Source organism: Heterocephalus glaber, unplaced genomic scaffold (genome assembly GCF_053883595.1).
Source record: "Heterocephalus glaber isolate CG9 unplaced genomic scaffold, H.glaber_assembly_v1.0 deba00001457, whole genome shotgun sequence".
Lineage (NCBI taxonomy): Eukaryota > Metazoa > Chordata > Mammalia > Rodentia > Bathyergidae > Heterocephalus > Heterocephalus glaber.
The window spans coordinates 43,002,912-43,016,214 of NW_028258305.1; the positions used below are offsets into that span (position 1 = coordinate 43,002,912).

At 36.0% G+C, this 13,303-nt stretch overlaps 1 protein-coding gene across 15 annotated transcripts in view; it reads right to left on the reverse strand.

Moving 5' to 3' along the window:
• The window catches only part of Ncoa1 (nuclear receptor coactivator 1), a 265,108-nt gene that overhangs the window by 165,827 nt on the left and 85,978 nt on the right, over window positions 1-13,303 (reverse strand). For 2 of the 15 annotated variants that reach the window (XM_087216227.1, XM_087216226.1), the window contains exons 3-4: window positions 2,290-2,352; window positions 1,226-1,437 (exon numbers count right to left, since the gene is read on the reverse strand). The exons of the other annotated variants lie outside the window; for them this stretch is intronic. The gene's annotated coding sequence lies outside the window, so the exon portion shown is untranslated. The remainder of the gene's footprint in view (window positions 1-1,225; window positions 1,438-2,289; window positions 2,353-13,303) is intronic. 15 annotated transcript variants of the gene reach the window in all.

A 13,303-nucleotide genomic window follows, 5' to 3' on the forward strand; every position in this document is an offset into this window, starting at 1 on the left:
AAGTTCAACCCTCTCCTCTTTTCTATGCTGGAGCAGTTGCAGAGGAAACCAGCTAAGTCAGGAGATTTAAACAGAATCTCACAACATAAAACCCAAAATGTCCAGGTATCGAATAAAACTCACTCACCACACCAAGAACAGCTAATATCTCAAACTGAATGAAAAAGACAATACATAGAAGCCAATGCCAAGATGATAGAGACGCTAAAACTATCTGAAATATTTTTTTTTAAATGTCCATGACAAAAATGACTCAAGGAGCAATTACACACATACTTGAAACCAAAAAAAAAAACTTAAAAGGCTCACAAAAAAAGATATATACCACATACAGATATAGCAAAGCAAGAAAAGATATAAAGAAACAATGAATATTTCAGAACTGAAAGTATAATAGCTAAAATAGAAGATTTAGTAGATAAAACAGTAGATTAGAAGGGACAAAGGAAAAACTTCTTGACTTGGAGGACAACAATAGGGACTCCCCAATTTGAACACAGATAATAAACTAAAACAAATAAACAGAGCCCAGGACCTGTGTGACTATAATAAAACAGCTATCTTTCATGTTATCAAGTACCAAAAGGAGAAGAAATAGGCCAGGACTGGAGAAAGTACTCTAAGAAACAAAGGCTGATAACTTCCCCAACTGGGCAAAACACGAAACTGTAGATTCAGCCACGTTAGAGTTAAGCTTCAGAAAACTAAAGACAGAAAATGTAACCATGTTTTACCTATAGGGAAGAACACTACAGCACATTTCTCATCAGGAACAAAGGAGGGATGAAGGAAGGGGCACAATGTTTTTCAATGACCTCCACTCCTGATCACTTGTTCTTTTCCCTCTCTCCCTCCCCCCGTCTCGTTTCTGACTGTTTCCATGCCTGGAATCTGAGGACAGCATTTAAGATACTGAGTCATACAAATCGGAGAGGATATGAATGATACTATAAGTTTCTGGGTGGTTGTAGGAGGCAATCCAATCAAAGATTAATAAACCAGTTTGAAGCTCATTTTCATTCTCCTTGAGACCTGCTCTACATTTGGCTCACCCTTCTCACTAACATTTAGCTGGTCAGAAATTTGTACTAAAAGGCTATGGTGTTTTTCAAGGCTCCTCTAACGTCCAGCGCCACAAGACTTAAAAATTCTGCTTGGTTCTCAGTCTTTTAGCAGGCACTTTCTGCTCAACTTTTCTGCTTACTGGCTTGTGCTGCTTACTAACCTGTTGATAGCTTCTACAGGAAACATGGTACAGAATTTGGGGCTCACTTCTGTGTGACGATTTTCTCTTGAGGAACTTGGTCTCTCCAGCTCCAGGTACCATGGTAACTCTGAAGTCTCAAGTTCTCTCCATTCGTGTAAGAGTACTAAAAGCCTTTGTCAGCTTTCATTTCTCAGCAAACACTATCTGTTCAACTTTCCCACCTCTTGGTGCTATCAAACATAAAGTGGTGAAAACTCTGTTAGAGACAACAGACATGGCTTTTCACACTGATAAAATTCAAAATTCAAAAATAAAAACTCTTAGCAAGTCAAACAAAAAAGAACTTCTTTATTTTGCTAAAAACTATCAAACACTGGAGCTGGGGATTTAGCTCAGTGATGCCATGCCTGCAAGGTCCTAAATTCAATCCCTGGTACCAAAAAAAAAAAAAAAAAAAAAAAAATCAAACACACAGTAAACATTAAACTTAGTGAAAATATAATCGAATTCGCTTGCACCAGTGAACACAGAAACCCTAGCCAACACAATATGTCAAGAAAAACAAAATAAAGCATATTAATTCTAAAAAAGGAAAAGACCCTCTAAAAGTTATTTGCATGTAACATCTATACCTAAAAAAGAAAATCAGGTGGAATACTATTGAAATTAGTGTGTATGCTCAAAATTATGTCAAGAAATAAAAGACAGATCCCTGTACTTCTAGGTTAGGGGAGGTGAGGAAAACAGGTAATAACAAATACAACAGAGATATAAACTGTGAACAGAGAAATGAACAATATATATAATAATGATATAATTATCCTCAAACTAATATATAAATTCAAATAGCATCCTAACAGAAATGCTTCTTATGAAGATGATAAGAAATACAGAAAAAAGATATGTATATACATACACATTTAAGTATAAAGAACACAAACTGTTTTGGAAAAGAACAAAGTAAGTTTTTTGTATTGTCAAATATGAATATTATTTCCTGCTACATAATCAGTAATAGGTGGTGATGGTGTATGATACAAAAGTAGATGAAAGAACAGGGCAAAGACTGTTCAAATACACACCTGTGAATAGGGGCCTCAGTCTACAAGCCTGTCCCATCAAGTGAGGCTGTGATAACTGGCAAGCTATTTGCATAAAAGAAAACAAGATTTATTTTCCACACCATCAAAAAGAAAAAGAAAGATCAGATGGATTAAATTCTCCAATGTGACAATTAAATCTCAAATTACCAGACCAAAAAAGTATGTGGGGAGAGGAGGAGGAAGTTTTTGTAACAAGAGTTTCAGTTTTGCAAGATGAAAAAGTTCTAAAGACTTATTGCATAACTATGCATTTTTTTTCTGGTCCTAGGAATTAAACTCAGGGCCTTCACACTGAGCTACATCCCAAGCCTATTTTTATTCTTTGAGACAGTTTCGCTAAATTGCTAAATTGGTCAGGTTGGACTCCAACTGGGGATCCTCCTGTCCTACCCTCTTAGGGTTCTAGGATTACAGGCCTACACCACCATAACCAGCCTGCATGCTCTTAACACTACTATACGGTTCAAATGACTAACATGGTAGATTTTGTTGTGTGTTGTTTAACAACAATTTTTTTCAAAGTGTAAGTATTTTTATGCATCTGAGCAAAGAAACCCTTCTCAAATTAACTAAAAGTATAAACTAAAATGTACGTGTAGATATAAAGAAAAAAGATTGATAAATCTGGGTATTTTAAAATAATGTCTAAGCAATTCTTATGGAAAAAATATGAATGACCCTAAAAAATAAAAAATAAAAAAATAGGAAAAATAACCTCACTCAGAATTAGGGGAAGTAATATTAAAAACAAAAGATATTTTCTACTAGTCAGATTTTTAAAGAGTTTATAATATGAACTTCTAGTCTAATGATAATGGTAAAGGCTGAAAAACCAGCCCTGAAAGACAATGGAGCAGTATCTTCCAAATCAAATATACATACATCGCCATGTGCTTCTTCACAGATGACCTAAGCACTATCTATAAAGTAGTTTTGACAGGGGGAAAAGTATCACACCTGAACCTCTTCAAGGTCTATAGCCATATGAAAATTTACAGAAAATATAAAGAACAGAAAACATGCTGAACAATGCTATAGGGATACAGTAAGAAAGGGTCACAGCATGTAAAAATCATCAAGACCAATAAATGGCTCTTCACTCAACACACTGCAAAAATTTAAAAAAGAAAAAGAAAAACACAGAGACTTGAGGTAAAAGGCCTATAAGTCAATTACAACGTGAACCTTATTGCAATCCCAATTCAGACAAAGCAGTAAACACATAAAACAAAAATGCTTTTGACATAAAAACAATTGAAAATTCGAACACTATTTAATGTTATTAATTACTGTTAATGCTAAGTGTAATAACAGTATTTTGATCATGCATTTTCAAAAAGAAAGAGAAGACCCTATCTTTTCCAGATCCATAATGAAGTATTTCTAGATCAAATGATATAATGTCTGGCTTTGTTTCAAAATATGAGAGGGCAGAAAGTGGGTAGAAATTCGAATACAAACAAAATTGGCTACAGACTGATAACTGTTGAAGGCAAGTAGTTTGTATTCTATTCTACTCTCTTTTTTCGTTTTTGTTTTTGTTTTTTTTGGTACTGGGGATCGAACTCGGGACTACAAGGCAGGAGGCAGAACCACTGAGCTAAATCCCCAGCCCCTGTTTGTATCTATTCTACTATGCCATATGTTTGAAATTTTCCATAATAAAACATATTGTAAATGCATATACTATATGACTCAGCAATTCCACTTGTCTTTATCTACTCTAAAGAAATTCTCACGTGGGTCCATAAAAAGACACACACAGTTACTCCTTTCTTTACTGCAATAAAACCATAGTATAGTTGTAGTATAAAATGCAATGCAGAAACTGCAAACGAAAAATACAGATTTGCATGTACTAACTCCAAATAGGTTACTAAAAGAGAAAAAAAATATTGCTAATTTATGTAAATATAATATTTATTTAAAAAACCCTATACAATACTACATATTTCTTATATATACTCATATGTATATATATGTATATATGTATGTATATGTTTATCTATGAAAGGATAGAAAATACTGAAAAGACCGACAACAAATCTCCAAACAGTGGTTATCTATGGAAAGACTTGGAAAGAATCAAGAATGTAGAAATGCCCAAAATGGACATTAGCTTTAGATAATATTTCAGAAAGAATTATTCTTATAGGTAAAATTTACACAAAAAGAACATTACTTCACATTTTCCTCTCAAAGTTATTGTATCTTTTTTTTGCTTCTGTAAGGAAACAAATGAAGAACCATCTCCTAGAAAAGTAACTATACAACATACCATTCTTTCCATTAAAAATAAAAAACTCATAGTCAAGAATCCAGGCAGGACATGTCATGGAGGGCTGTGCAGTGGAGAGCTGTGACATCACTTTGGAAGCCACACGGCAGTTACCCCCACCAACTCTGTGCCCATATTTCGTGCCTTGCTTGCATCCATCCACCAACTCTGAGCTAGCTGGCTCTGCATTTTGTTTCCTGTAAGCACAAGGCAGCAGACGCACCAACCAACTACAGACCTGATTGTGAACAAGGGTAACCATCCAAGGGAGAATGTAAGATCTGGAGAGCTGGCAGCTTCAGGGAGAAATAACAGACAGGCCAACAGCACTAGCCCAAGAAAAACCCATGGCTATTGTAAACTATGAAAACAGTATAGGGTTTTATTTATGATTCCTTTACGGCAAGCCATAGTTGGAGAAGAAATCTACTGCAGCATCTGCCACATTGCCACAGAGACTTCAATCAGGTGCCATTTGGGGAAAGGGTTCATTGATTAAGACTGAACCAAAGAACTAAAGAACAACTGCACTCCAGCGTTTCCAGTGTTGCACTACCACAGTGACTGGGCAAGAGACAGCCACAAGAGACAGCCACAGAGAGGGGAGGGCTAGACACAGACAACCCCTGAGAAGTTCAAGCTCATGCTGGGAAGGACACAGGGCCCTGCCCGCATGGTGAGAAGGCAGACTCTATGAGTGTGGCTTTCAGAAGTGGTTGGATCTAAAAGTATGGCCATTAACTCCAGCAGTCTGCTTGACGCTGTTGGCTACATCCAGCAGAAACCAATGGTTGTAATGCTTTCCCCATTTATCAATGTGAGCAAGGACATGCCATCGCTTGGATGGCTGCCATCACCTGGGGGTTATGGATAGAGGGTCCTCTGCAGCAGGCGGGAGCACCTCACAAACCCATAGGCTGTAAAGCTGGGTGGAAAAAATCCTAACTTGCTGGATTCCAAGGCTGCAGATGCTGGAAAGAAAATATGAATTCAAAAATACAGAGGATGGGCAGCAGAAGTGACCAATGTGAGGACAGAGTGTCAGAACTAAAAGATGGCTATTGGCACTGACCAATTAATGAGAGATAACATAAAAAACAACTTAAAAATGTATCAAACAGCTCCTAGATGAGTGGGAATTAGTGAAAAATCGGAAGACAGCACAAATGGCATAAAAAACTTGTTTATGGAAATAATAGCAGAAAACTTTCCCAATAAGGGCAAAGTAAGGTATACAGAATTCTAAATAGCCACAATTAAATAAGAACCTTTCCAGACACATTATAATCTAAATCCCAGAAGTCCAACACAAAGACAGAATATTAAACGCTGTTACAGAAAAGCAACAAATCACTGGTAAAAGTAAATTCACTAGAATTACAGCAGACTTCTCAATACAAACCTTAAAGGCAGGAGAGTTGAAGTGAAGTGTTTCAAGTCCTAAAAGAAAGCAACTTCTAACTCAGGCTGATATATCTTACAAAACTTTCAAAACTGATGGAGAAGTTCTTTCCATGACAAAGAACACCATAAGAAATTCATGGCCATCAAACCAGCACTCCAAAAACTTCTCAAGGAAATCCTAGAAAGAGATAAAGGAGACCACAATGCCAAAGGGTCTAACAGAATGAACAGAATGAATATCAGGCAAGGTGAGAGTTAAGCAAAAAGAGGGAGAGAGGAGAAAGGAGGGGAGAGGGGGGAAAAAGGAGAAAGAAAGGGAGGCAGGCAGGCAATCAGCAACAGGAAAATAATACTATGACAGGAATAAGTCAGTAGCTTTCAGTAGTAACTTTCAATGTGAATGGACTCAATTCCCCATTCAAACAACACTGATCGGCAGAATGGATCAAGAAACAAAAGCCAATGGTGTGCTGTATACAAGAAAAACATTTACTCCAAAAAGAAGTTCACAGACTAAAAATCAAAGGATGGAAGGGCCAGGGATTTAACTCAGTGGTTCCGCCACCTGTCTCTCAAGTGCAAGGTCCAGAGTTCGATTCCCAATATAAAAAAAAACAAAAAAAAAATCAAAAGATGGAAGACAATATTTCACACTGCAGGAAGCCATAAAACAAGCAGGAGTAGCTATCCTATTTTTAGACAAAATGAACTTGAAGATAAATCTGATGAGAAGAGGCAAAGAAAGTAATTATGTATGAGTTAAGGGAACAACTCAACAGGAAGAGGTAACAATTATAAACATATGACACTGAACACTGGTGCACCCAACTTCATAAAACAAACATTAATGGAAATAAAAGATCAGATAAACATCAACACAATTACAGTGGGGAAACTCCATATCCCACTGGTACAAATAGATCAACTGGTCAAAAAAATCAACAAAGAAATATCAGAGTTGAACCAAGTTTTCAAACATAGACTTAATAGATATTTACAGAATATTATACTTAAAAACAAGTAAAATTTCTCCAAAATAGAATGAATACTGAAGCTTGCTTAAGTACATGCAAAAAACTGAAACCATACTATCATATTATCAGATCATAGCACAATAAAATTAGAAGTCAATGGCAAAAAAACCCCCAAACCTCACAGAAATTATCCAATTATCCAAATGCATAGAAACTCAACTATACACTCATGAATAGTCAGTGGGTCACAGAAGAAATCAAGGAAGAAATTAATCAGTTTCTAGAATCAAACAGTAATGCCAGTAAAATGTATCAGAACCTAGGGACAATAAAAGTAGGCCTAAGAGGAAAGTTTTTAGTAGTGAATTCCCATATCAGAAAAGCAGAGTAAGTCCAAATAAATAACCTAATGATGTACCGTAAGGTCCTAGAAAAACAAGAACAATCCAAATCTAAAGCTACTCAAGGAAAGGAAATTATAAAAATCAGAGCAGGGCTGGGGATTTAACTCAGTGGTGCCGCCGCCTGTTGCACAAGCGCAAGGACCTGAGTTCAATCCCTGGTACCCAAAAAAAAAAAACATTAAAAAAAAAATCAGAGCAGAAATTAATAAAATTGAAACTACAAAAACAATACAAAGAATCAATGAACCAAGAGGTGGTTCTTCAAAAGAATAAACAAAATAGACTACCCTTATTCAATCTTACCAAAAATGTAAAAAGAAGACCCACATCAATGCAATTAGAAATGAAAAAGGTGAAATCATAATGGATACCACTGAAATCCAGATTATTAATAACTACTTCAAAAATCCATACTCCAATAAATTAGAGAACTTAGAAGAAATGGATAGATTTCTAAAAACATAAGAATTACCAGACTAAAACCAAAAAAAATCCTGAATAATCCAATAACAGGCAATGAAATTGAAGTAGCAATAAAAAAACCTACCAAGAAAAGCCTAGGACCTGATGGATTCACCAGTAAACTCTACAAGAACTTCAGGGAAGATCTAACACCAATATTCCTCAAAATCTTTAATGAAATTGAAATGAAAAGTATACATTCAGCTATTTGATCTTTGTCAAAGGGGCCAAAAACATGCTGAAGGAAAGAAAAATAGCCTTTTTAAAACCTTCACGATGAGGCTGTAATTTGTATTTTTTGCTGGGTGGCTCTGATTTGAATTCCACCATCTGATGTTAAACAGCTAACCACCAGTGGTTCAAGCTGCCCAATGGGAAAGCTATGTATATTTATCATCAGTGGTCTAAGCTGGTGGGAATGTGTTAATAAACGTTCCTGGGAAAATTGGCTAGCTGCATGCTGAAGATTGAATCTAGACCCACATCTCTTATTATGTGCTAAACTAAAATAAAAACGAATCAAAGATCTAAATGTTAGAATCTCCTGAAAGATGAAATAGGTAAAACTCTTGAAGACATAGGTGTAAGCAAGAACTTTCTGAACAGAACCTCAATCATACAAGAAATAATACAAAGAATCAACCAATGGTATCGTATCAAATTAAAAAGCTTCTGCACAACAAAGGAAACAACCTATAGAACGGGAAAAAAATTTTGTCAGCTACTCCTCAACCAGAGGACTAATATCTAGAATTTTATAAAGAACTCAAAAATATTAGACCTCAAATAAAAGACCCAATTAAAAACGGGGCAACTGAAATGAATAGACACTTCTCATAAGAAAAAGTACAACAGGTCACTAAACACATGAGAAAATGCTCAACATCACTGGCCATTAGAGAAATGCAAACTAAAACAACACCTTGATTCCATTTTACTCCAGCAAGAATGTCCATCATAAAGAAATGAAATAATGGGGCCGGGGATTTAGCTCAATGGTTCCACCGCCTGCCTCGCAAGCAGAAGGACCCGAGTTTGATCCCTGGCACCAAAAAAAAAAAAAAAAAGAAAGCAAAGAAATGAAATAATAACAAATGCTGGTGAGGCACGCAGGGCAGAGGTGATTTCTACAATGTTGGTAAGAATGTAAACTGGTAAAACCACTATGGAATTCAGTATAAAGATTCCTCAGACAGCTAAAAATAGAAATTCCATTCAACCCAGCTATTCCCCTTCTACATATCTTCTGAAAAGAGTTAGACATCATATTAAAGTGATACATGTATATCCATGTTTATAGCAGCACAATTCATAATAAATCTTGGAAGCAGCCCATACGGCCATCAACAGATGAACAGATTTTAAAAATGTGATATCTAGGGCCGGGGATTTAGCTCAGTGGTTGCAGCACCTGCCTTGCAAGTGCAAGGTCCCAAGTTTGATCCCTGGTACCAAAAAAAAAAAAAAGTGATATCTATACACAATGGAGTACTACTCTGCCACAAAGTAGGATAAATTTGAGTTATTTGTAGGAAAACGACATACCTGGAGACCAAAATGTTAAGTGAAATAAATAAAGACATACAAGGCTAAATATCATGTGGTTTCTCTAATATGAGAAACCCAAAATACAAATAAAGAGCAAAATAAAAGATAGATAATAGAAAATAGGTAGCTAGATCTTTCGTAAATGGAAAGGGAACCAAGAAATTGATAGGGAAGGAGAAAAGGAAAGGGAAGGGGATGAAAAAAGAATTAAGAAGCATTATGTACATGTATCAACTCCCAATGAGGAATGTAATCATTATGTATTGCAAATATGTACTAGCAAAAAAATTTTAAAATGAAAAATGTAATTAATCTCGGGAAAATTTTTATATTAAACCACATGAAACTGCCAATATTCTATCTTCTTGTCTTCAGAAAAAAATGGTAACTCCATTAGTTTGACCTAAAAGATTATTTTCTGATACAATACTATTTATTACTGCAGGAAATTCTTTACTTCAGAAGTATAATACATTCATGAAAATTTACTTATGAAAGATAAACATAACCTGGAAATTTATCACAGATTGTCATTCAGTGGTTAGAAAGGAGACACTTTATGTCCCTGATTTCACCTGACCAGTTAGCAATATAATTCCAACACTTCTACATTTTGTCAAATTCACACACTGAACATAATCAATATTCTTTAATCCAACAATTAACTGACTAAAACAAAAAAACTGTAATTTTTATCTTAGTCTTTGATGATGATGATATTATTACTGGGGAGGGCAGTACTGGCGATTGGACTCGAGGCCTTCACACTGAGCTACATACATACCCCTTTTTATTTTTAGACAGGGTCTCACAAGGAAGGACTCAATCTTTCAATTTTCTTGCTTTAGCCTACCAAGTGCTGCAATTATAGATGTGTACCACCATGCTCAGCTTTATCATAGTCTTAACAGATTTTTAATATATCAGCTTTATGATTATCAGTATTAGCTATGTTTCTTTGATTTTCCACTTATTTTTGTATAATGAGAGGAAGTATAACAATATTCCAAGAACTCTGTACATACTTCAAGTTTAGACACATTATGTTCTCTGGCTACCAAATCTCCTTTATAAAAAATGAAGGGTTAGGGCCGGGGATTTAGCTCAGTGGTTCCAGTGCCTGCCTCGCAAGCACAAGGTTCTGAGTTCGATCCCAGGTACCAAAAAAAAAAATGAAGGGGTATAGTCTTATATTTTTTAAAGAGTTAAAAATATAAAAATAGATCAATAATTATAATTATTGTCATTACAATGACTTTAATATTAAAAACAACCTTCACTAATAGGGCCTTACTAAAAACTGTGGGAAAGCATGCAAGAAATGTCTTACCTTCTATTCTTTTTTTTGGGGGGGGGGGTGGAAATTGAACTCAGGACCTTGCACTTGCCAGGTAGGAGCAGACCGCTGAGCTACATCCCCAGCCCCATTACCTTCTGTTCTTTTTCCTACTTGTATCTCCAATGTATAAACCCACTGATTCATTTTCTACATTTAATCTAAAAAGATCTTATTTTTTAAAAGCCAATCTAAAAAAATCATTTCCCTCACCCTCACAAATAACTGAGATGACAGGCATGAGCTACTCCACCCTGCTGAATTGTGCTTTTGTCATACCTAAGAATTCTTTCCCTAACCTTGGGTCATGAAGATTTATCTCCTACGGTTTCTTCTAGAAGATTTATAACTACATTTTTACATTTGGATCTGTGATCTATTTTGAGTTAGTCATTATATAAGATGTAAAGTATAAATCATGATCATTTTCTTTGCATATGAATTCAATGCCATTATTTACTAAAAAGGCTATCTTTTTTCCACTGGATTATTTTTGTACACTCTGTCATCAAATTAGCTGTTCATATTTGTGTCTTAATTCTAGATTATTTATGTTCCAAAAATCTACGCGTCTATAACTCTCTGGCATTCTCTTAGGATTTTAGCTATGCTGGTTCTGTCTGACAGGCACACTCTTCCTCATTTATCTAATAAATCCTAACTCATCTTTCAGGTTTCATCTTAAATGTCACTTCCTCAGGAAAATCTTTCTATCAAGAAAGCCAAAAGGCAACTCAGCAGAAGTCAGGGGCCACCAATGGATTCCCTGGCTCTGTCAGTCCCCCTCTGTGTCATTACCATCACCCCTCCCCTGCCTCTTCCTCCTTCAACCTTGCCCATAATACTTAGCTATAAAACCCTAAAAGCAAAAGGGAAACTGTTCTTGTCACCATGGGCAGCAAGTACTTGTGGGACTGGGGGAGCTGCTAACAATACCCCATTTTACTTCTGTCCTGGAAGAGTGATGGAGTTAGAGAAGATTCTCTACAGTGGAGGAATTTCTAGGTGTATGAAAAGGAGGAAACTTCTACGTTTAACAACAACAAGAACAACAAACCTAAGCCAGTAGGCTAATTAAGTAAGCACACTTTAGAGAACTGGGTGGGAGGGATTAAGACTTCCTTCAAGGAGCCTCTTCCCTGCAACTGCTGTTGTTAATAGTAATGATTTTAAAATGTTATGGTCCCCCCCAAAATCAAAGTGAATTAATATTTTCTAAGCATTTGTTATTTTCCAGGGACAGGGCTAGATACTTCACATATGTATTCTTAAACAGGTTTTACAATAAGTCTATGAAGCAGATATTATTTCTAATTTATAGAGAAACACTGAGCTTATGTAGTTATTTTCCTCTGTTCTTTTCTTTCCTCCCTCTCCCTTCCCTGCCCCCAATGCTTCGTCTTCTCTCACCCCAACCCCTTTCTCTCTTTTGACACTGGGGATCAAACTCGGCTCACACTGAGCTCCAGGGTTTCACTAAACTGCTAAATTACCCAGCTGGACTAGAACTTGAAATACTCCTGCCTCAGCCTCCCAGAGTGCCACCACACCTAGCTGCTATTTTCTTTTATTCTTATCTTCCTCGTTTGTTTTTATAGTAATTATTCTCATTATGAAAAAATAAAACAATATATGGAAAATCTCTACTTAGACGGGAAAATGAACAGATACCAATACAAAGATGACACAGATATCTGAATTATCTGGCAAGAATTTTAAAGCAGCTATCAGGCCTAAGTCAGGCACGGCAGCACATGCCTCTATTCCCAGCACTCTGGAAGGCTGAGACAAGGGGATTACAAGTTTGAGCCCAGCCTGGGCAATTTAGTCACTCAGTGAGATCTGTCTCAAAAGAAAAAAAAGAAAAAAGGTTGGGGATGTACTCAGTGTGAAGACTGCTTGTTCTCCAGCGGTGGTGGGTGGGGGAGGGCTTTCAGTAAAATGCTCCAACAAGCAATTATGAAAACTACCAAAAAAAATTTTTTTTAAGGTTTTAGCAAAGAAAGGGAAGAAATTAAAAACCAAATAGAAATTTAGAATGAAAAACACAATAGCCAAAGTTAAACTCTGGGTGGATTTAACAATAGAATGAAGATAATAGAAGAAAAAACAAGTGACCTTGAATAGAGGTCAATAGAAATGACACAATCTGAACAACAAAAAATAACAGATTGAAAGAGAATAATAAATAAATTGTGGAACAATTGTAGAAGATCTAGCATTCCTGCTATCAAAGTTCTAAAAAGAAAGCAAACGAATGGTATTACTGACTCTCTTCTACAAAAATTAAGTGTCCTGTACGCCTATCTCCCACATCCCAATTTGTTTTATTTTGTTGAAGTTTCCGATGTTCATATTCTACATTATAATCATAACTGCAATTTCCATAGATGTTCAATCTTAGTTCCACATGTGAGTTCAGGGTTCACCTGATTTGAAGAACACAAGATACAGCCGGAGCTATGCCTCACTAAGGCTTACTTGACCCCACATCTAAATGACTTTTTCCTACCGGAAATGGCTCTCTATCCCTGTACCTTGCTTTATTTTTAATCACATGTAATTACCTGAAGTTAATTACTTTATT